The 24394-nt window shown below is 38.4% G+C and overlaps 1 protein-coding gene across 8 annotated transcripts in view; it reads right to left on the bottom strand.

Annotated features, from left to right (window-relative positions):
• The window catches only part of CALD1 (caldesmon 1), a 187726-nt gene that overhangs the window by 152900 nt on the left and 10432 nt on the right, over positions 1-24394 (bottom strand). Inside the window, exon 2 of one of the 8 annotated variants that reach the window (XM_053897271.1) lies at positions 22331-22450. The exons of the other annotated variants lie outside the window; for them this stretch is intronic. The gene's annotated coding sequence lies outside the window, so the exon portion shown is untranslated. The remainder of the gene's footprint in view (positions 1-22330; positions 22451-24394) is intronic. 8 annotated transcript variants of the gene reach the window in all.

The raw sequence follows: 24394 nt of genomic DNA, 5'->3' as shown, positions 1-24394 counted from the left end.
AACATACCTGTGACTTTTCAGGCAATTCCTATATGGGGAAATAAAAGACAATGTCTTCTATCTTGAAAAGCCCCTTACATAATGGAATGAGTAAGAGAATTCCTGTTTCACTTTCTAAATACTTTGTGCCAACTGATTTCTGCCTTCCCATATGGTTTTACCATTCAGCTTTTGTATACCTCATAAAATGAAAACAATAACTTTATTCTGTCCTTAACAGGTAGAGCTTTATGAAGATAATCTCTTAGGAGAAATGTAATTTTTAAAAGGAGGTCAACTCTTTTTTAAGTGAGTTTGCTTCTGTAAGTCTGAGTGAATTTAAGTGAGTTTGCCTCTACAAAGTATGAAGATCTCAGTAAATAACAAATAGTTAAGTACTTTTCTGTAAAAGGGACAGGTTCTAGAGGAAGGCTTTGGTTGTTCTGAATTACTTTTTGTCTTAAAAAGTCCTTCCTACCTGAATAAGTTCTGTGGATTGTACCAATCTCAATTTCTTGGGATTTGATACTATACTGTAGTTACATAAGATGTTATCTTGGGGGGAAAGTGGGTGAAGGGCTCTTGGATCTCTCTGTGCTATTTTTACAACTTCCTGCTAATCTATAATTATTTCAAAATAGAAAGTTAAAAAATGAAAAAAAAATAAAGAAATGTCAGTGGTCAAAAAGAGCAAATAAAGAAAAAAGTCCTTTCTAACCAGTTCAAGAAGGTACATGTCTATCTGTAAAGACTATTACCTATTTGTTAAACAGAACCTTTTTTTTTTTTTTTAATTTGAGAGAAGGAGAGAGAGACAGTGAATGTGCGAGTTGGGGAGAGGGGCAGAGGGGGAGAGAGACTCCTAAACAGGCTCCACACTCAGTGCAGAGCCCAACTCAGGGCTTGATCCCATGACCCTGGGATCATGACCTGAGCTGAAATCAGGAGCTGGATGCTCAACCAACTAAGCCACCCAGGCGCCCTAAACAGAATCTTTTTTGACATAGTCTTCTTTGACATATAAAACCCTACCAGCAAGCTTATCTACCTTGTACTCCTCCAGAGGCACACTCTTGACAATTTTACCCCACATAAGAAGACTAGAGACAAAAATAAATAAAACTAAAATTTAAGCAATCATAATTTTTTAGCAAATGTAAACAGCACTTTATTACTTGGGTTATAACACTAATATTCTCTACAACAGTTCATCCAATTCAATGAATTCTGTCTTTACCTCTCTAACATGGTCTTACAAAACAAAAGGCAAATGACTATAAAGCGAGGAAGAAAGCAGACACCACCAGAGACACTCAAAAAAAGTTACGTTCATTGTTCTACCTTCTGACTCAGTGAAACCTCACATACTGAAGCCATGGGATTGTCAATGAAATGTAACTAGCTTTGGAACCACTGGTATTGCCTTCGTTAGTACTTGGTGGAAGACATTGATCATAAGGCTGTACAGTTCACTTCAAAATGCCCTTACTCTCTACATTTTACCCATTCATCTAGAGACCAAAAATCCTCTAGCCAGTTAAGTCAAAGCAGAAACATGAACACACATCTTCCAAACTAATTGATACTACATATACCAAACAGCCAACTGCTCGCTTAAATTGGCTGAACGGAAAGAGGCTGTTCAGGAATGGTTTTGGTTTTAAGAATGTACACATGATCTAAGAATGACATCATAAGCTCTTTCAAATATTTTGGAGTAGCTTTTAAATTGCAAACTAAATATAGTTAGTCAAGCTCCACCTTCTCCAACATGTGAAAGTTAATAAGTAGAAAATGTAAAACTCCAATAATTTCCATCAATAAATGGTTGTTAATTGATAAACTGTGAGATTCTTGGGCTGAAGGTCATGGCAGGCTGCTGCATTCTTCAACCTTATTTAGTACAGTGCTAAGAATATATCTGCTGGTTTGAAATATTACACATATGGCCAGACAGAGACAAACTCCAATTTAATGTGAAATTTAGTTTTATTTTAAAACTGTATAGTCCATATTTACGCATATAAACTCTTGCACTTTTCCAAAAAAAAAAAAAATCTAATATTAGGGCTGAAGGATGACTGCCCCTGGAAAAAAAATGATCTAACTGGATTAAATTAGCAAAACCCTTAGCTAGGCTGAGAAGAAATAACAGCACTGAGAAAAACTAATCTTCTAGATCTAGTCAAGAAGAGAACAGATGAATGACCCTGGTTAACACAATTGCCAATTAAAAGTAAGATTCTTAAGAAATCGATATTTCACAAAAGGAATATATGCCAAATAGAGGATATATTTTTAAAACATTATTGGGAGGAAAGATTTTCTTTGGAGAATATTATATATTTATAAGTTGTGGGAAGTATTCTGTCTCTAATTCTTTCTAAGCATTTGTTTCAAACACCAGATCTTTCAGTTCAACCAGTTCACTAGATTTGCTCAATTTAGTCAAAACTCTAGACCCTCCTAGCTTCTAGAAGCTGAAGTACAACCCTGGACTAGGGTCACATAAGCTTAAACATTCCCTCATTCTTATAAACCATAAGAAATGGTAAGAGACACCCTTCTAAAACAATTAAAAGAATATTCATGATTCAGCAGGAGCTGATGAAATACAACAGCTTATTTGAGCAACGATGCTGGTGATCACGGACCTAAGATAATGGCAAATGCCCCACAGAGAGATCTCGGGTAGGTAAGTAATGTTATGGTACATTAGATCTATATACCTCTAACAATGTGTTTAGTAAATTTTATTCACAAAGCAAGAGTGATGTGTACCAAAATCCGAAACAGCGTTTTTCTTGTTTTCTTAAAAACAGTCTCAGAAACAATGATGGAGAAACTCCCTTGTAGGCCCCACTAGCACTGGGAGAAAAGAGGCAGCAGCTCTGTACTGTGAGGATGACTAACGATAGAGACAAATATGTTTCTATAGTAGATGTTCCTTTCCCACTCCTTCTCATTCTCTCTCACACAGAAAAAATTAATAGTTTTCAGATAACACGTACAGCTGAAATCCAACCGTTTCTGTGTATATCCCACTTAACTCACAGAGGCCGGCAAGCATGGAAACCAAGAGGGTCCAGAATTCATGGTATCACTTATCTAGACATGATGTTGACACAGTCACCTACTGGACAGCAACTTGATCAAAAGTACTACAGCTGGTCCATGCTCCTGACACTTGTCTTGACCCGTTCCTACCAGTGGGAGAAGAAATGAAAAGCCAGACCAAGGCAAAACTGAGAATGAAAGCCAAGGTCTGGGCACCAAGTGTCTCAAAATCCCAAAAATGAGCACACGCAGTTACAGACACCTTAATTTAAGGCTTGAAGGGAACCTAGATGTCATATGATCAGCTCTCTATTTTATACTTGAAGATATCCAGATTCAAATTGGGTAAGGCCACACGGTTAGCAGCGCAGGCAAGACCACTACTCAGGTTTTTAGATTCTTTGGCTAGTGTTTCTTCCAGGAGCCAACAGTGCAACAGTTGGACTGAAACAAAAGTCACAGAGACACTGTAAAAAATCCCAAGATCCCAGATCTGCTCACTTGTTCCAAAGGGGTATGATTTTGCACTGTCCTCTGACCTTCTTCTGAGTACAGCAAACATTTATGAACTAGTCACACTCTCTCATCCCCTTCTCTGAATATCTGGATAAGAGATTCTGCTCGATTCATATCACCTTCAAGTCAAGGGTCTTTCAACTGAAGGTACAATATAAAGACAGTGGTGGTTTTTGTAAGATGCAAAGATTTCAATGAGTGCAGGGAGAGGAACTGAGAAAATCAGGAACTGAGGCTACTCTGTCCTCCCAGGCCACAAGTTGCCTGTCATCGGTGAGTCTTTTTTTCCCCTCATGCTCAAGCTTTGGCTTATGCATCTTACATATGTCCTTGTGTTGTTGTTTATCTCAACTCTACTTCACAACCTCCCAGCTCCAGTGCCCACCACTGACTACCAACTATTGCTCTCAGTTCAAAGTGTCAAGAGACAGAATCTGGTAGGCTCAACTTATCCATGTTTTGGTAGAGAGCTCTTCACACAAGCCATGTCTGTTGGCCTAATGAGTTGGTTGACTTTGGGCTGAGCATCCACCCCTAGCTCCACTGACTTTGGCCAAAGGATTGAGGTTGTATGATCCACTCCTCCCTTAGAGGCTAGGAGGAATCAGGCAATGAGAGATTAAATACATGGCTTGAACTGACTCTCATGACATTTAACCTCTTGCCTATCTGACTTCTGGCATACACTCTAGTCCAACTGCTTGGTGCCTCTTGATGAGGGGTCAGGGCCATGAACCAGGTCAGGATGTGGTCATCTCAGGATGGCTGATAAATGACTGTCATTTATCCAGTCGAGGGCCAGAGTATTAACTTCAACTAATAGCTAATCCTGGAAAAAGAGCTTTCTTTGTGGAGGTGGAGGAGTTGTCTTCCTTGCTCCTCTTTGCCATTTTTCATCCCTCATTTCTCTCTAAAAATATCACCCTCTACCCCTCCTTACTGCAGTCATTTACTGATCTCTGCATTACTCCCCTTCATTTCTAGAAGGTTTTAGCTCCTGGTTGTAACTCTTTTCAATACGATGTCTGCCTTAATTCTCAGTAATTTCAAATATTCATGTATGTGATCCTTCTAATACCCTAGCCTCTTAGTTCCTTACACTCCTCTCCTGATCTTGTCATCCAACATACCTCAGCCACCCACCTCCTTTCCCAGATGACATCCCATGATTCATCACTCTTAACAGCACTTTCCATGTGCAGGCAGGCAGCTGAACCCAGCTGGAGGAAAACTCACAGCTAAGCTGACTGGTTTTACTTAAAATTCATTATCACTAATGTCAAGTGGATCCTTAGTGCTACCTGGTAATTCTGTTTCCCAAGTTCAAACATCCTCTCTTCTCTTAAAACCTCCCAATCCTCCTCTTTCCCTCTTAAGCTCAGCTGATAAACTTGCTTCCTACTTCACGGAGAAAATGAAGGCAATTAGATGAAAATTTCACAGACTCCCATCACCATATTTTCCAATCTACCTACAGCTGACTCCAGATAACCTTTCTTCATGCAACGATGCCTTATTTGTCCATGCTCCTACCTAAAGTCAACATTTCCAGTTATGCTTTGGGTTCCATCTTCTCTCAACCACCCAAGGGCATTGTTCTAGCAATTGTCACTTCTCTTCTGCATCATCAATTTATCTGTCTGCATTGGATTATTCCCCTCATACACAAGTGTGCCTAAATATACCTCATCTTAAGAAAAAGGAACGTTCACTCACATGCATCCACAGGCCTCTCCAGCAACTATTTCAATCCTCTGCTTCTCTTTCAACAACATTCTGAAAAGAGTTGTCTCTACTTACTGTTCCTAACTTTTTCCCTCCCATCGTTTCCTTGAATGCATGCCAATCAGGCTGTTTCTCCACCATCCTCTTGACTCTTTTCAAGATCATCAATAGTTCTACATGGCCAAATCCAATGACCAATTGTCAGTCACTGTCTTATTTAACCTATTAGCATTTGACAGAGTTGATCACTTTCTCCTTTTAGAAGTCCTTTCTTTACTTGGCTTCTAGCCCATCACACCCTCCTGGTTCTCTCCTACTCCCATTGGCCATTGTTCTTGGTCTCCTCTGCTGGTTGTTGGTCTTCACTCTGATCTTTAAATGTTGAAGGCCCCACGTATTGTCCTGGGACTGTGTTCCTCCCTCTAACTCACTGCCTTGATCTCATCTTGCCTCTTGGCACTAACTATCATGCAAATACTGATGACTCTCAAATATTTATTTTCACCCATGACCTCTTCCCTGAACCTGAGACTGTATATCCAATTGCCCACTTAACACTTCCAATCAGGTACAAAATGTTCATGCCAAATTTAAAATGTTCAAAACCAAACTACTGACTTCCTCCCTACAACTCCTCTTTCTACATTTTTCCTGGTAATGGAAACTCCACTCTTCCAGTTTCTTAGACAAAAAATCTTGAGCTCAGTTTTTACTCCTCTTTCCAGTGGTGTGCTGATAAATGTGTAACAGCAGGTTCTCAGCTCTGAAGGGTAGGCGGTAGGGGAAGGCCTAACTTTTCTGTGTAAATACTACCATCATCATCCATTTGTAGCTACGAACATCACAGCATTAGACACTGAGTTGGGAAGAGATGTACAGTGGCACGCCATTACATAGCAGTTCCACCATACAGATACAAAAGGTACAAATAACTTAAAGAGCATGAATAATCATAAAAAATGCAGCAAAATAATTAGGAAGTGATACATTTTTAGTACTTATTTGTTTTTGTTATTTCATTTGTTTTGTTTTGTTTTTAGATTCCACACAGAAGTGAAATCATATGGTATTTGTCTTTCTCTATCTGACTTATTTCATTTAGTGCAATACCCTTAGGTCCATCTGTGTTGTTGAAAATGGCAAGATCTCATTCTTTTTTAATACTGAGTGATATTCCAAGAAATATCTATCTATCTATCTATCTATCTATCTATCTATCAATCATTCATCTATCGATGGGATGCTTCCATATCTTGGTTACTATAAATAATACATAAGGGTGCATGTGTATCTTTGAATTAGTGTTTTCATTTTCTTTGGATAGACATCCAGTAGTGGAATTAGTATATAATATGATATGTCTAGTTTCAATTTTTAGATGAACCTCCATACTGTTTTTCCTCAGTGATTACACTGAGTTACATTCCTACAGTGTACCAGGGTTCACTTTTCTCCATATATTTTTCACCAACACTTGTTATTTCTTGTCTTCTTGATATCATTCTGATTTGTGTGAAGTGATATCTCATTGTGGTTTTGATTTGCATTTCCATGATGATTATTGATGATAAACATCTTCTTATGTGTCTGCTGGTCATCTGTATGTCTTCTAATTTTTAGTATTTTTACCTTTGTTTTAATATAATTCATTTCACTAGAAGTTTATATAATTTCTAATATAGCTTATATTTAACAGCTGGCTCACAAAATTCCTAAAAATTTAAATGTAGGTTCTCAGGAGCCCTAATGACCGGCACACCACTGCCCCTTTCTCTTTAACTCTCCAATTTATTAGCAAATCCTGACACCCTACATTCAAAATACATTATCTAAAATTTGCCTGCCTTCAGTATCTCCACCACTGCTACCCTGGTTTGTGCCACCATTATCTTTCAGTTACATCAGCTCCCCCACTGTCCCTTCTGCCTTCCCCTGCTATTCTGTTCTCAACACAGGAGCCAGATGTAAACTCTAAATCAGTTTGTATCGCTCTTTTTTTTTTTTAAAGTATAGTTGACACACAATGTTACATCAGTTTCAAGTGTACAACACAGGGATTCAATTCATATCATTATTTTGATCACAACTTTCTAACTGCTTCCTGATTCATACAGAATAAAATCCAAAGTTCAACAAATGACGTACAAAGTCAACACATCGAATTCCTAAAAGAATGGAAAAAAAAAAGTTGGGAGTGGGGGAGAAGAAGATAAATGGAATAAAAGCAGAAGGAAAAGAAAGGAAGAAAGAAAAGAAGTTACAGTGATACGAACAGGTGCAGGATACACAATCCACTGAATCCCAATTTTGCATTCTGCTTCTTCGTTAATTCTGTGTAGTTCTAGCTTTGGGAGAAGTATATAGAAGAACTGGGGACTTCATTTTTCTTCTCTCTTTTTAGAAAATAAAGCAACTTTCCACCATACCAAGCTAGATTGCTAGAGATAATCATAAAAAGCAGGAGAGTCATGGTGGTATGTTCCATACCAGAAACACTGTCCTATGACATTCCCAGTAACAATCTGGCTTCAGAAAAATGGCTAATTGCAAATATTTGATAAATGCTTAAAAGTTTTCCCCAAAGCTCCAAACCCTAGGGGAAGATAGAGCGTTCCCAGGCCAGACTAAAACCTTTTAACCTTAAGTCCCTTAAACATAAATATGTTGCCAAGATGCCGAGTGGATATTTAAATCATCCACTTCCTGTTCCAGTGCTATCTCTCTGTTTTGGAGAGGGACCAAAAATGTTTCATTCCTTTTGGCACTGCTTTCTTCATTTAAAAAGGATTTATACTTCAGGGGTTTTGACTCTAGAAAAAAAACCCAAGCACATATTTTGGATGTCAGAATCTGAATGTTTTGACCCTTTCAAACAAAAATGCACTACTCTGTAGCCAGTGTGGCGAGAGAACTAGATCAGGGATAGAACATGTCCAAATGGGCTTCTAAAGTAACAAGCAAAGAGGGAAAATTGGCCCATCTACAATAACTTCTTTAGGAAATATTAAAAATAGCCCATCTAAGAAGCTGGTTTTTACTAGACCACTTGTAAATAGTTGTGTTTAAATGTAATTTAAGATAATCTAGTATTTCCATCATGCTAGAGCTATCAGTCAATTAAACTTCAAATGTAATGAAAACACATCATGGCTAGTTTTATGAGGTTTTCATTAAAGTGAATAGGAGTAAATAGAAGGTTCCAAATGATGTCTCTTAAAGGATAAGGATTGGTGAGGAGTGAGTAGAGATAATTTCAGAGTGTCCTGAGTAGCAAAACAATCCATTCTATCAGCCTATGTAGTTTGAAAAAACTCTCCAGGTGATTCTGATTATACTTGGCAATCCCTCTCCCCAGTTAAGATTCCCCAGGGAGGCAGGATAATATTAGACGTATTAATACAGTGTTAGTGAACATTCCTGTCTTCAATTAATTGAATTCAATTCAAAATCTGTTAACCTTCTACTCTGTGCTTGAAACTGTGCTTGGCAGTAGAACTGAGGGCAGGATATACAAAGATCAATGAAAATTATTCCTTCCTGATGGTGAGGTAGAGAAAAGAGAGTAGTAAACCATACTGGTCAGTTACAATACACAGAGGTTTAAGCTATTGAAACCCAGAAGGAGAACTATTAATTCTGACTGGGGCAATAAGGAGGTAGTATGACTTGAACCTTGAATTATGGACTGACTTTCAATCAGTAGGGAGTGAATTAAAAAAACCACTCAAGACCAAGGAAGGAAACCATCTTCTTAGCTGACAGCTCATGTTGATAGATATGTTCTTGGGCAAATCTGTATGCAACCTGGGTGGTTAGTCATTCCTGCTAGGCCCAGAAGCTACGAGGAGGCTTGCCCACACACACCTAGCCACACTGCTATCACCTAAAAATGGATGGGGAAGCATTCTCAGACTAAGAATACAAAGGCAGAGAAGAAGAGAATGAAGGCCTGAACGGATCTCAAAGGTAAAACCTGGTGCTTTGTTTGCTAACCATTTCAAAAACTGGGTGCAGGAAAGGAGAAGGCCTCCTGCCATCACAAGGGGGAGCATTAATGAAGAAGTCAATGGTTTGAGTCTCTCAATGGCCAGTTCAATGGCCGCAGATTAGCTCTCTCCTCATGGAGCCATCTCAGAGGGTGCCATTTTGTCCTAGGGCACTGGGCAAGAGTATATTGACTACTGGAAAAACAACATGCATATATCTTACTGATAGTGAATCCATAGTATATATTCTTGTAAATAAATCATGGTATAATTATAACCAACTGGAGAAAGGGAGAATAGATCCCTCAACAGGCATAATCTGGCAGTTCAAAGGTGAGGCAGAAACTGAGAGAATTTAGAAAACACTGATTAAGACAGCTGAAGTAACCCATAAGAAGATTTGTCATCTCCAACCATTTGATTTATCGCATATGGGTATGATTTAAGTCTGCTTATTGACAATGCAGGATTAGGCCAATTCAGTTGATTAGACAGCAATTGGCAACTAGTCATAATATGTTCACTTTTAGTTAGCATTTATGATCCTTAAGCTTATGCTCCTTCTGAGGGTAATATTCATCAATTTAAATACTTTTATAAAAATTCAGTATCTACTAAGTGTTTTTGTGACCTTACTATATCTGTAAGCCATCCAAGATTCCTTCTCAAAGTTTATAGTCTTTGGTTTTCTAAATATTGTCAAAAGATGGGGGGGGGGGAACCCTTAAACTCAAGGGTGTTCTTGTGGAATTTGGCTCCTACATCCCATTTCTGTCTGTATAGCTTAATTTTTTTCTAGCAATGAAAATATGTTCTCATCACCTCTACAATACAAAGCAAAATTTTGGCTCACAGCCTTTTGCAATTGTGAATAAGCTGTCAAGGCATTAATATTTTAGTTGCTCCAAAGTTGATTTGAGGGAATTTTAATCTTATTTTATTTGTTTTCCAAAGTGACTACTCTAAACCTCTCTTTTCATGTTGGAAAATAAAAAATGACAGACATGGCTAAAACTGACAGTCAAAATATAGACAACTGTGCCCTGTTGAATGCACATTTTGTTCTAGATGAAATGGTGTTCTCCTGGAAAAGACAAGAGCTGAAAGTAATGTCTATCAGCTTGGTAAAAATTTTTTGGTTATAACAGGAGGGAAATGATATTTATTGAATCTCTTCAGGCCCTGTGCTAAGTTATTTATATTATTTCATTTAGTTTTTATAACCCCCAGCCATGCCATTTTACAGATGAGGAAGTAGAAGCACAAAAGGGTTCAAATTTCTACCTCTGTCTTAGAGCTAGTATAGACCTCTTGCCTTTTGTACTACACCAGGTTGTCTCTAGCCTGTCAATCTAACCTATCAGCCTCAGCTGCCTGGAATACTGTGTTGAAAAAAAATTCCGAAGCCATGAGAAAGAATCATATGTTTAATGAGCAAGCCACTCCAAGGCCAAGAGCAACATTGGCAGCGGGTATACAATTTGCAAATATATTATTTGTCCCCTATATAATACATGAAGCTTTATTGGTAATTTTAGCTGAAAGTAGGGAGCTGGAAGGAATATAAAATCCTCATGGATTCTAGCCTTAATATTATTCTCTTAGTAAATACAGATTTTCTATGAGCTAGCCTTTCCCCTGGTTAGACTATTTTCTTACCATTATTTTATTTTCATCCTAAAATCTTTAACTACTTTTTATCCTTTGGGAATGAGTCCCTCACCACCAATATTCAAAGAGTTAGTTCAGCATTATGATCAACATTATACTGTTGGAAACTTATTTGTAAATACTCTAGTGTAGACAGTGTAATCTATACGTGTGTAAAATAATCTGTACCCTAGGAATTGTGGTCAACATGAAGGATCCCAGGTGAAGAGTATACACTCCAGAAAGCAGAAGACTAGTATTTACATACCACTATCTAAATTCATACCTGAAGTTCTATAAATTAGCATAAAAGACACAGAAATCATTTTTTAGTTGGCACATGTGCAGGTATTCAATATATGTGATTGGGTTGATTAGAAGGGTTTGCATAGGCATCTCCATCATTGTGTGTACAGGGATTAAGAATCTGGCAAGCCCTGCATTCAGAGGAGTGCCATAAATCCAGAATTCTATTCAGGCCTGTGCCTAGTTAATGAAAGAGTTGAGCCTGGCTAGAAGGGAAGCTGATTCTGCAGTCAGAATACTGTTACAATTGCCACAGAGTGAACCTTTTGCATAAGGTGCTTGCCAGGGCAACCAAAAGGATAAAGAGAGCGCTTCCCCAAGTGTACAGAATGGGGTTTGTAATTGTTTTTGTGCCTACTAATAAATGTTTGCACATGTGAAGAATTTAGTCTCCGAGACTGGCTTCCATTATAACATACCACATGGTATTGAGGTTATCTGAAAGGAAGCAGTGCCTACATCTAATGACTGGAGACTATTGACATTCACCACAAAGAGCCAGACAAATCAGCTTAGGTCATTTTATAATAACCAATTACTTCGGGAAGCCCAGGAGAGACCTTTTCTTCCTCCTCTCTCCCATTCCCCAACATTCCAGAGTTATTCACTGGGAAGGAGGGGAAGTTGTTCAAAAGACACAGCCCTATAACTCTTAAGTCACTGGACTCTAGCTTGGGGTCAGTGGGGTACAGGTGGGAGCAGAGGTTTGAATCAGATATGAGATGACATTTCAACTTTAAAATAAACATTTACCTTCCTCAAATTTAGGAGCTGGGCAAAGATGTAATTAAGAAATTCCTGTTCTCAGTGATAAAAGGAAGTTTGACACAGAACAGCTAGAGGTACTGATAGATAAAAACCAAATCACTTTGTCTCTAGATCCTCAATGAATTGAGACTCCTCAATAAACCAGCCATGCTACCATGAAAAGAATTTTGTATGGTTGGGCTAATGCTATAAGGTATATACAGTCTGAGGTCTCCAGATCTCATATTCCTCCTAACCCTCCAAGAGCAGGATGTTCATTTCTCCTAGTGTAGCAGAATGATTTCTATTTTAAGATGTTGAGCATGGAAAAACAGAAATAAGAACCAGTGGCTAGCTCTTGTGGCCATGATGAGTGTTCTCTACTTGTACATATACACAGAATATCACCTTTCTGAGTGTCTGCCTCCCACCATAGCTATTATCTCAGAGAGAGGCAACAAGTTACCTTTCAAAAATATTCAAGCCTAGGGGGTACCTGGTTGGTTCAGTCGGTTGAGCGTCCGACTTTGGCTCAGGTCATGATCTCATGCCTCGTGAGGTTGAGCCCCTCATTGGGCTTGCTGCTGTCAGCACGGAGCCTGCTTTGAATCTTCTGTCCCCCAGCTCTCTGCCCCTTCCCCACTTGTGCTCTCTCTCTCAAAACTAAATAAATATTTATTTAAATATATATATATATATATATTTTTTTTTTTTTCAAGGCTAAATCTCCACTTGGCCAATTTAATTTTCCTCTAATAGTGCAGACTGAATGAAGAAATAGGTGAAAATTTGAAAGTTGAAAAAAAAAAGATATTGAGATATTCTAAATCATTTGGTTTCATCTATCAGGTCAGAAGCCAGAATGTGGTTTAAAAATCAACAAACAATGGGGCGCCTGGGTGGCGCAGTCGGTTAAGCGTCCGACTTCAGCTCAGGTCACGATCTTGCGGTCCGTGAGTTCGAGCCCCGCGTCAGGCTCTGGGTTGATGGCTCAGAGCCTGGAGCCTGCTTCCGATTCTGTGTCTCCCTCTCTCTCTGCCCCTCCCCCGTTCATGCTCTGTCTCTCTCTGTCCCAAAAATAAATAAAAAACGTTGAAAAAAAAAAATTTAAAAATCAACAAACAAGACTAAAACTACCAGAAAAAAATTTCCCCTTTGGCTAACATCCCAAAATTACCAATTTGTCTAGTGAATAAACCAAATTGACACACAGAGAAAAATAAATACTATAAAAATTCTAATGGGAATGATTTTTATGGATAAAACTGATGGCTAAGAATTGATAACAAATACACAAGCAAACAGTCATTATAATGTTATAATGTACTCTGTGCTCTAAGAGATAAGAATTTTAAGTCAATTGCTTTAGATTTTTGTTTAACATGCTAAACCAAGCAGATGCAAGAAGTGTTCTTTCTTACTTTGCTTCAAAGATATATATGTTGCAGGAAAAAATAGGAAAACCATTTAGAAATACTTAGATGAGCTTGAAAACAAGACAGAAACATCTTCAGGTTACAAAATACCAAGGAAATTCAAAGACAGAGAAGTTAGTCTGAGTTAAACACGTGGAAGCATTCATTAGTAACATCGCACAAAACTAACTGGGCTCCTGCATAAAGCCAAGAGCTAGGCAGGTGGTGTTCCATTTATAAACAGGAATAGAAATATTCTACCCATGGTAAATTACTAATGGGGAAGCAATCTATCAGCAAGGGGTAAACTCTGAGCTGAAGGGGGGATAGTCCCTTTCTGTGTGAGGGAATGGGATCCAGTCAATTTTTTTATTGCCTCTGTCCCATATACAGACAGCCAGCCAGGAATCACAGAAAAGAAGGAAAGCCAGATACGGATCTGGGACAAGAAGGAAAGACGGAACAACAGAAAATAGGAACAGAGAGGAAACAAAGTATAAGTGATGTTTGCAAGGAAATAAGAGATAAGGGAAGGAGATAAGAGAAATAAGTAGGGCAGCTGGGTTTGCTCAGTTGGTTAAGCATCTGACTCTTAATTTCAGCTCAGGTCAATGACCTCATGGGTTGTAAGTTCAAGTCCCAAGTCAAGCTCTGCACTGACAGCATGGAGCCTGCTTGGATGTGCTTTCTCTCTCTCTCTCTCTCTCTCTCTCTCTCTGCCCCTCCTTGGCACTCTCTCTCAAAATACATAAATAAACATTTTTAAAAAGAGAAATAAGAGAGATATTGTATTTCTTTTTTTTTTAAATTTTTTAATGTTTATTTATTTTTGAGAGAGAGCATGAGCAGGGGAAGGGCAGAGAGAGGGAGACAGAATCCGAAGCAGGCTCCAGGCTCTGAGCTGTCAGCACAGAGCCCGACACAGGGCTTAAACTCACAAACCGTGAGCCAAAGTAAGCCACTCAACTGACTGAGCCACCCACGTGCCCCATAGATAGCTATGGTATTTCTTTCTTTCATTTTTATTTTTTTTAACATTTATTTATCTTTGAGAGAGAGACAGACAGACAGAGTATGAACTAGGGAAGAGGTAGAGAGAGGGAGACACAGAATCCGAAGCAGGCTCCAGGCTCTGAGCTGTCAGCACAGAGCCCCACACAGGGCTCAAACTCATGGGCTGTGAGATCATGACCTGAGCCAAAGTCGGATGCTCAACTAACTGAGCCACCCAGGCGCCCCAAGAGCTACTGTATTTCTAAAAAAGGATCAGAATATCATAAAAGAAACATTTAAAATGACAACAAAAGAACTCTTGGGAATTCAAATTATTTTGGCTTAATGCAGTGAATATAAAGCCAAAATTAAGGAAATTTCCCAGTTATTAAATGAAGATATAGAAAAGTAGAAAATATTTGAGAAAATATGAAACCAGAGGATCAATTTAGGAGACCCAGAAGAGAAAGAGAAACATGGAAAATGGTGAGACAGAATTATCACCAAAATGACATAAGAAAACTTCCCATAATTAAAAGATGTATTTTTCTAGATTGAATGGGCCCACTAAGTGTTCATGAGAATGAATACAAATCTGAATGACACTAGGGCCCATGTCATGAAAATTCAGAATACTGAAAATAAAAAGAAGATCCTAAATACTTCCACAGAGAAAAAAAAATCTGCCAGCATATAAATATTTGGGAATCAAAATGGCATCAGACTTGCTAAGATGAACACTGACGATTCAGAAGACAATCCAGGCATACTTTCAGAAGTTTTAGGGAAAATGATTTCCAGCCTAGAATTCTATGCTCAACCTAATAATCAGTCAAGTATAAGATAAACTGAAGATGCTTACAAAACTGTGTCTCCTCTGCACCCACGTGCAGGAAGCTCCCAGATGCTTTTCTTCATCAAAACAAGGAAATAAAGAAAGAGGAAGAATGGGATCTAGGAAGCAGAGGATTCAAATTTCAGCCCACATGCAAAGGAAATTCCTTTCAATCCTAGGAAGGAAATTCTTAAGATGACTGTGAAATAAAGATTGAGAACAACTAGCTGTGCAACAAATCTAGAAAATTCCAAGATGTTTTCAGGAAGGGTATCTTTCTTTTTTTTTTTTTTTTTAACGTTTATTTATTTTTGAGACAGAGAGAGACACAGCATGAACGGGGGAGGGGCAGAGAGAGAGGGAGACACAGAATCGGAAGCAAGCTCCAGGCTCTGAGCCATCAGCCCAGAGCCCGACGCGGGGCTCGAAATCGCGGACCGCAAGATCGTGACCTGAGCCGAAGTCGGACGCTTAACCGACTGAGCCACCCAGGCGCCCCAGGAAGGGTATCTTTCAATAAAAAAAAAGAAAAAAAAAAAAATGACAAACATCTGATGTATCTGATTGTATAGAAAAGGCCTTGACATTCACATTAGTGATAGAAACCTAAGCAGGTAAAAGAAATAGAGTAATTATTATATCACGATAGGAGGAGGGGAAAGAGAGTAGTCTGAGAAATTAAATGTAATTATAGTATACTATTTGGTCAGGTAGAAGCAATATTTACACAGCCATAACAATGTTGGAAGGGTGAGGAATATGGTGTCTATTTCTGTAGTTTCCCTTCTGTCTCGCAGATCTATTTGTCTATTCTTATACCAATGTCAAACTGTCTTGATTACAGTGGCTTTATTAATGGTAGACATTACTTGTTAACCTCCTACAACTGGAGATAAAGATTTATCACTTAAAAAAAAAAGATTTATCACTTTTATGCTGCAGGTTATTTACATTTTCAAATAATATGTTCAATACATCTTGTATAATAAATACACTACATAGGAGCTAAAAATTCTGGAAAGCCAGGGACAATAGTATTTTCATTGTGTTTTTAAAAATTAATAATTGGAACAACTGCTTGAAACTTGCTGTCTGAAGCTTGAATAAAAATATACTGAGCAAATTATTTGAAAATGTAACTAACATTGTTTAAAGTTAGGTTTATGCTATGTTTTCAGACTTTTTGGACAGCCTATATATCATTAATCGTAATAAATATAATGGATTTATCTCATATAGCAAATGATAAAAATCTCTGAGAATTATATTTATAACTGTATATATGCTATTTATGAAATATATCCTTTATAATAATTACACAGAAATATTGAAAATGAAAGTTTTAAAATTTATAAAGTTTAATAAGTAACATAGAAAGATGTAGTAGCAAGCAATGTATATTAATAGAAGACAAAATAGAATTTAAGGTGAATTGATGAAAAGAATACTTCACCAGGAAGATTAAAAAAATCATGAACTTATATGTATCAAACAACATAGCCTTGAAACATATGACTAATTTTAACAGCGATAATGACAAATTTTCTAAGGAGAAATGTTTACATTTCACAATGTTTACAGGAGATACTGACATAACGTCCTTGGAAATTAATAGATTCAGAAACTTTTAAAAATTATCAACATTTTACCAAATTAATCTTTTTATGGCCCTGACTTTCTGTACCATTTAAACAGAATATTCACCTCTTTAGTTTAACTAATTCCACTTCTTTTCATCTTTTCTCTTGCATTCTGTTTTTTCCCCAGTCTTCTATTCATTTTCATCTTTTGGCCCTTTCCTATCAGATGCTGAGAGCTTTTATAAATATTTATGAACTGTTCCTTGTCTTTCTTGATGAAGAAAAACATAAACACCATTTTCATTATTCACCAGCTATTTCCTCTGTGTGCAAACTGGAATGACTTTGTCTGATCACTGTGATGGTATTTGCTACCAAGTCCTTTATAAATACTAAATGGTGCATTTTTTCACGTTGTGTACCAAGTGAAGCAGGTTCTCTTTATATACCAGAAGGCCTATCCAAATGACACATATTTGCTTTATCAACCTCTATAAAAGTCTAGCGGTAATTTATATTGATTACATAGTAAGAAACTCCATCCCTGGTACAACATGTTCTTTCAGCTGCCAAGCCACACCTGTAGAAATGCTAACTCACATCTGGTTCCATAAATCTGTTCTTTCTGATCCTCTGGAGAGATATTTTTATGTAAACTATATAGCTACATGTGGAACAGGAAAGACCAAAGCAGATGGCTAAATCTAGTAACCATTTCCACCCCAAGTCTTGAGCTCTTACTCTCTTTCTTGACTTTGATGTCTTCCTATTTGAGCGTTAATCCAATCACTCATTTTATTAAAGTGTGTCTTAGAAGTTTTATTTATTCTTAGGTAATCAACTCAAAGTGCTGATATTGTTGTGCTTTTAGAAGCTGTTAAGAACTACCTTTGAGTCAACAATATTAGTTTCATTCATTGATAAATAAATTCCTCCAATTATTTTTATATGAAGATACCAAGAAAGGTACCAACATTTCCTCATCATTATATATTTTCATTTTTATTTATTTCATTGTATGTGTTATATCTCTACACAAAGGAACTTTAAAAACAAAATAACTATAATGAATCAAAAAACTGGTTTCTTTGAAGGCAACTCATTTGTAATTACTATTTGAACTAAATTTAGCTCCCCACTCCAACAAGTGGTTTGCTAGTAAAGGACGACATTAAGGAAGTAACCGTGATAGAAAAGACAATAATGACCCTAATAAGAGAAAGTTATAAAGCCACAAATCCAAACAACAATAGAGCTAGGAGAAACCATATTTAGTTCAACCGCTTTATTATAAGAACTGATGTCTCAGAAGGCTGAGTCACCTGCCTGACGTCATCAAGTTGCTCAAAGGCATAAACTGAATTTAACGGATTCTTTCTGCTATTATCTGCTGCTAACTCATATTTCAAAGAAAGTTTGGAAGCTTAGAATACGGGAGGCTGTTTATTATTGAGATGATTTCTATAAAGCAAGCCCCTCCATAATTTATATTTTAGTAATAGATATTTTTCATAAACTGTGTGATATTTTTAAATTGCCAAAATGTATAGACTTCAAGATTTGGGGGAACATGGATAAGGTCTCTTTTTTTCCTTCGTTAGTGTCTAAGCTCTTACAAGTAACTGTGGTATGGTGCAACTTAAGAGCAGAGTTTCAGCAATTCAACAGCCAGGCAAACCCTTTCACGTTAATGCTTCTGTCTAAAACAGAAGCATGGAGTGGCAGTTGTAGGTGCTGCTAGATATTACCATCTGTTTGGGATGGCCAGCTTCAGTGACAGAAGCAACAGGGTTCCAACATCTGGCATCAGTGTGGAGCAGGCTGAGGAATCTGCTAATGGTCTCAAGGGAAACAAACCAGAGACCAGAAGAGGCCCAGGGTATTTCAGGTGGAAAGTCCTCAGGAGATTGCTGGTCCGGATGGCATATGTTCCAGAAAAGAGCTTGTTTATGCAATTTTCACTGAAGTATTATGAGTTCCACCAAGATCTTCATAAAGTACGTATTACATTTTTACCTATTAAACATTATTCTGCTTTAAGGGACTTAAAAAAGTAAAGCACATCAGGGAAAGCTTAAGGCAATCCAAATAAAGTATGGAGTTGTGTTAATAATGCCATCGATATTGTTTCATTAGTTGTGACAAATGTGCATAGTAACATTAACAATTTAGGAAACTGGGTGTGGGCATACCAGAACTCTAATATTCTTGCAACACTTCTGTAAGTCCAAAATCTATTCTAAAATAAAATTTTATTGTAAAAATAATAAAAATATACAATTTGACCCACCCGTATGACTGCTTGTGCAAGCTTGGTCCCAAGCACACTTGCTAGGATCAAATACGCTTTTCTTCTACTCTTCCTTTTAGTTTCCTAGAGCATTTTTAAACTTTAATGTATATGGCTATAGATATTATAATCATAGACGTTACAAAGCACAGCACTTTCATATAAGTGATCTCGTGTTAGAAATATAAATGCTGATGAAAGACAATTTTAATAAATCTGAGAGTGACAAGATCCTTAGGTTTTAGATAAAGCTTGTAAAAAAACTTTTCTGACTATACTGGAGAAAAAGCTCAAATTGAATGGTAACCTGTCTTAAAGATCTTTTTTACCACCTTGGGGTTTCAGACTGTCTCAAACAAGGTAATTGTCAATACAGCTTGTAAAGGTGAGGATGGGAAGGAATATGCTTGCCCCCAGAGCTAAAAACAAGGAAAGAAGGAAAGGCTGAAATTAGGGACGGGGCAGCCCCAGAAAGAGTAATTTTTGGAAATCTCAAATTCTAAACTTTGAATCTAGAGAGTTTCCTGTATGAATAGATGACTTACATCTTCCAAAAAATCCCAACTAGCAAAAGCCTTCATATTTCAAAGGCAAAATAAAAGAAAACCATGCATTAAAGATCTCTGGCTACCTAAAATGCCTTTACATTAAAGGTCTCATTGCTCCTTAGCTGGGTGTTAGAGAGAAGGGAAAAGGCCATTGTCAGTTTATAATTGGGAAGCTGGAGGCACAAGGAGTCTGTTCAAAGTCATGCAGACTATCAGCTGTGGACATGAGCCAGAAACTGGGGCCACTTTTCTATCAGACCACCACCTGGAATCTGAGGCCCCACAAAATATAAGAGCCAAGATTCAAAAACTTAAACCTTATTGTGAATACTCTCAGGAAAAAGAACCAGCGAGCTAAAAACTACTCCCAGTAGAAAGAGTGATTGTTTTATTTTAACAGCATATCTAAGAACAGAAATATGGAAAAGCATGAAAGTTAAAACAAAGTCTTAACCTCCCACACTTCTCATTTCCTCAAACACAGGTGGGTCCGCAGTTCCAGGCTGGCTGATATAATCACTCTGTCCAGTTTTAGGGCGATAGAGAGCTCTTGGCTGCTACAACCATCTGCCCAGTTTTAGGGCGATAGGGAGCTCCTTGGGTATATATTTCCATTCCACCGCTACTGTAACTATATACCTACCCTGCAGAATGTGGCTGAAGCATTCTGATTTTTCCTTGTCTTATCTTTTCAAGCCTTTTTAAAAGGATCTATCTAAGCAACAGAGGCATGAGGCCATCATGGCTAAAGCATATGGCTGCCAACAACAGAACATTTCCAAATGTATAAATCCCAACAGGAGAAGAAACAAAAAATAGAAGAAGAAGGAGAAGGAGGAAGAGGGGAAGGAGAAGAAGAAAAGAGAAGGATGACAAAGGAGGGGAGGGACAGGGGAGGAGGGTCAGAAGGAAGGAAGGAGAAAGCTTTAATAAAACCCTCACTTCCTTCCATAAAGTATCTTCTTTCATTGTTTTTTCCCCTCATTCATTAATTTTTAAGAGGGAAAGAAAATTATGGTCAAATGGAAAGTAAGAAGAAAGAAAGTAAGAAGATTAAAAGAAAGTAAGTAGATTAAAAGGAGAATAGCTTTTTCCAGCTGACATAGTGCTACAACTGGCAAGTTTTTCAGGTTATCTATGGATTGGTTTCCAGTAATTTGCAAGAGGCGAATGTTCTGCCTTTCTCATTTTAGAATTGAGGAGGTTCAGGCCTTCCTCGCATGACCTAAATTGATAATTGAAGTGATCTTTCAGAATGAACCATAAGCTGCACGTGATTGAAACATAAAAAGAACTACACTTGAAAGGGACTTAAGTCAATGTTTATTCTATCTTTTTGCCTTGAAGTTTATTTCTACAGATGTTAAACCTACAGCAGCATTGCTGGGCCTTTGGTACGTAATATTTTAGAAGTGAAAATACCCCAAATTACTGAAGGCATAATGGAGGAAACAAACAGCTTTGATTCTCATTTTCTCTTCATTTTTCAGGCCATAAATTTTGTAACTCTAATTGTATACACGCACACATATCAAAAACATATCCTGTAAGATTCCAGACACGTACACATAACATATCTACATAACAATTCTAGACCCAGCTGCTTACATGGTGTAGAGATTGTGCTAGTCTCTGGGCAAAGGTGCTGAAGTGGTGGACAGTCCAATAAGGGCTCATCTGAGACCCAAAGCAGATTGTAACATTTGATGGTGGTGGTGGTTGCTTGTGTACGTGTTCAGACATGCAGGAAATCTGTCCTGCATGTATAATGGCAGACAGAGTGGCCTCCCTGAGAGGCAGTCAAGATTGCACCAAAACAAAAGAGATAGAGGGAGAAGAAGAACTCTGACCCAGAGGGAAGAGAAGAGGTGATAAGGAAAAATAGAACCACACATTGAGTTTTTCTGGGTGGAAATAAAAATGAGAATCGGAACACAATTTTTTTTTTTTTTTTTGGGTACAGAAACAGAAGGAGTGGTTGCTAGGTGAAATGAGGTCTGTAGAGTCAGAAAACTACACCATAGATAGGATAACTGTCCATCTGAGTTTGCCTGGGAGTCTCCACTTCAGACTGTTATTGTAAGGAAATTATTAATAGCTCCTCCTTTCCCTATAGGAAATGTCCTGGTCTGGATTGGATAATAAATGGCACCGTCACCCTCTTATCCGCCACCTCTGGCCTAAGACAGGGCGTAGCCATAAGTAAGACTGAAACTAGGAAATGGAACCACGAAGAGCTTTTAAAAAGGGGTGAAGAGAAACAATGGCTAAAGAAAAAAGGCATTAGGAGACAAGGTATAATGCATTGGCAATTTGTAATCAACCATGCCAAACACAGATAAAGTTAGAGAGAATGTTGAGAGGAAAAGTATATAAAAACTTCAGGATAAATGCAGAAGAGACAAAAGAAAACAAAGACAAAAGACAAATGATTCAGAGCATAAATATGTGCAGGCTACTAATATTTTCTCTCGTATATGGAGATTCGTGGTTACGAGCAACATGTATAAAAATGACTGAAAATGGCCATCCTTGCTTTCCACCCTGCGCAGGCACACACAAAGTCTGTCTGTTGCTGCCTCCCAGTCGGCTGCTCCAAAGCTGCTGACATCCGGCTAGGGCTCTGCCTCTCAGACTCACAGGCTGCCTCGGCCAAGCTTTCCCACCACCAAGCCCCCTCCCCGACTTCTGATGGTTGCATACCAGACTGTCTGCCACCGTGGTTTCACAGGCTTCCACAGATAGGCCACAGTATGTGAAGCAGCATTTCAGTGCGTCATTTCAGAGACCTCTTTTGACTTTTTACTGCATCAGAATTTTGTACTGCAAAAGCCAGTAAGTAAATGTCAAGAGCAAGTTCAAAAGGCCAAGTGATTTCTAGTCAAGCAACTCCTAGACCCAGAGGGAAGATGGAATACCACCAGCAATAGCGCCTTTGACATTTAGAGGTTCAGAAAATACGTTGTATGGATTTCTACCACCATTTTGAACTGGAGCATATTATGGGTTAAATTGTGCCACTCTCAAAATTCTCATGTTGAAGCCCTAACCCTCAGATTGTGACCTTATGCGGAGATAGGGTCTTCACAGAGGTAATCGAGTTAAAATGAGGTCATTAGAAGAGGCCCTAATCCAACATGGCTGGTGTCTTTTGAGAAGAGGAAATTTTGGCACAGATACATGTGCAGCAAGAATGCCGTATGAACGTGAAGATGGCAATCTATAAGCCAAGGAGAGAAGCCTGGAACAGATCCTCCCCTCAGAGCTCTGAGAAGGACTGATGCTGCTGACACCTTGAGATTGGAATTCAGCCCTCTGCAACTGCGAGACAAGAAAGTTTTGTTGTTGAAACCATCTGGTTTGTGGTGCTTTGTTACAGCAGCCCCAGGGAACTAATGCCTCAGAGGCAGTCTGGTCAAAGGTGGGAGCGAGGAAAAGTTGACCAGACTTTTTATAGGGCCTTCCTTTCCCTGAGAAGACTAAGCAGTGCTTCTCTGAGTTATCTAAAAGAAAGGGCACTCTCTGTGGCAAGACTGGACTGGTTGGTCCTTAGGAAATAATTTCAATTGCTCATGCCTCAGTTTCTCCCTCCATGAAGTTGGTTATAGAGCTTGTGTTCTGAAATCCCCATTATGACTGATTGTTAAGGCAAAGAGTGGTCACACTGATATTCTGAGTTTGAGGCAGGAAGATAAAACTTACATGTGGAGACTTATTAATAAATACTACCTCTGAAACGGCTGGCCAAGTGAGTGGACTCTAACCTCCTGAGTCAACCTGTGCAGAGAGGTACAGTCCCTGACTTCCCACCTGATCCTCACAGAACCAGCTCGGTCTTGGCCTTTTGAATCTCTAACTTTGACATAACAAAAGACTAAAATGACTCATGTATTTGAATAAAGAGTTTCAGCTTTCAGTACATAATTCCAGAATATTTCCCCTGAATCGGGGAAAAGGGTGTAACTGCTTGTCAAACTATCTCTGCTACCAGGAAAGAAAAATACAAAAGTATTCCTGCAGGCTTTTTTTTTTTTTAACTGTAATAGGCCTAGATTCTCATCCTGTCTCTCACTTGAATTATCTCTTGAGTCAGTAGTGAAAGAAATGGTGTTTAGCCCTGCTTCCTTATATGGCAGGGAATGACAATGTGCTTGTCTATTTGAACAGCAGTGTGGCTCTCTGACAAATTATAATGATTGGTTATGGAAACCTCCTGCTCTGGTTTCCATCGTATTCCTGAGGAAAGACACAAAACAGACAGCTGTAAGGAAATGGAAAGGGTTGGACTCAGGGAGTGGCACTGAATCTGGCTCTGCCATTTGCCAGCTGTGTGACTTTGGGCAAGTTCTTTATTTTACTGCCCTGAGGTGGTTATCTTCAACTAGAAGTGCCTGTCACGTACTAAGTGTGCCAGCAAGATATTTGAATGAACTAGCTTATCTTCTTAACCATCTCTAACCTATAAGGGCTAGTGATAACTATCCATCATCCATTTTTATTCACTGTCCCTCCCAAATTCAGTATTTTTCTCCAGATAAGTCTTAATTGTCTCTTCTCTGTCTCTCCCATTCTCTCCTCTTTCCTCCCTCTCTCATTCCAGGTCAAAAACTTAACTAGGGGCGCCTGGGTGGCTCAGTCAGTTAAGCGTCAGTCTCCGGCTTAAGTCATGATCTCATGGCTCGTGGGTTTGGGCCCTGTCTTGGGCTCTGTGCTTACAGATCAGAGCCGGGAGCCTGCTTTGGATTCTGTGTCTCCCTCTCTCTCTGC

This window comes from Panthera pardus, unplaced genomic scaffold (genome assembly GCF_024362965.1).
Source record: "Panthera pardus isolate Hobbes unplaced genomic scaffold, ASM2436296v1 HiC_scaffold_8, whole genome shotgun sequence".
In the NCBI taxonomy this organism is placed as follows: domain Eukaryota; kingdom Metazoa; phylum Chordata; class Mammalia; order Carnivora; family Felidae; genus Panthera; species Panthera pardus.
This window is presented reverse-complemented; position numbering and strand designations above follow the sequence as displayed.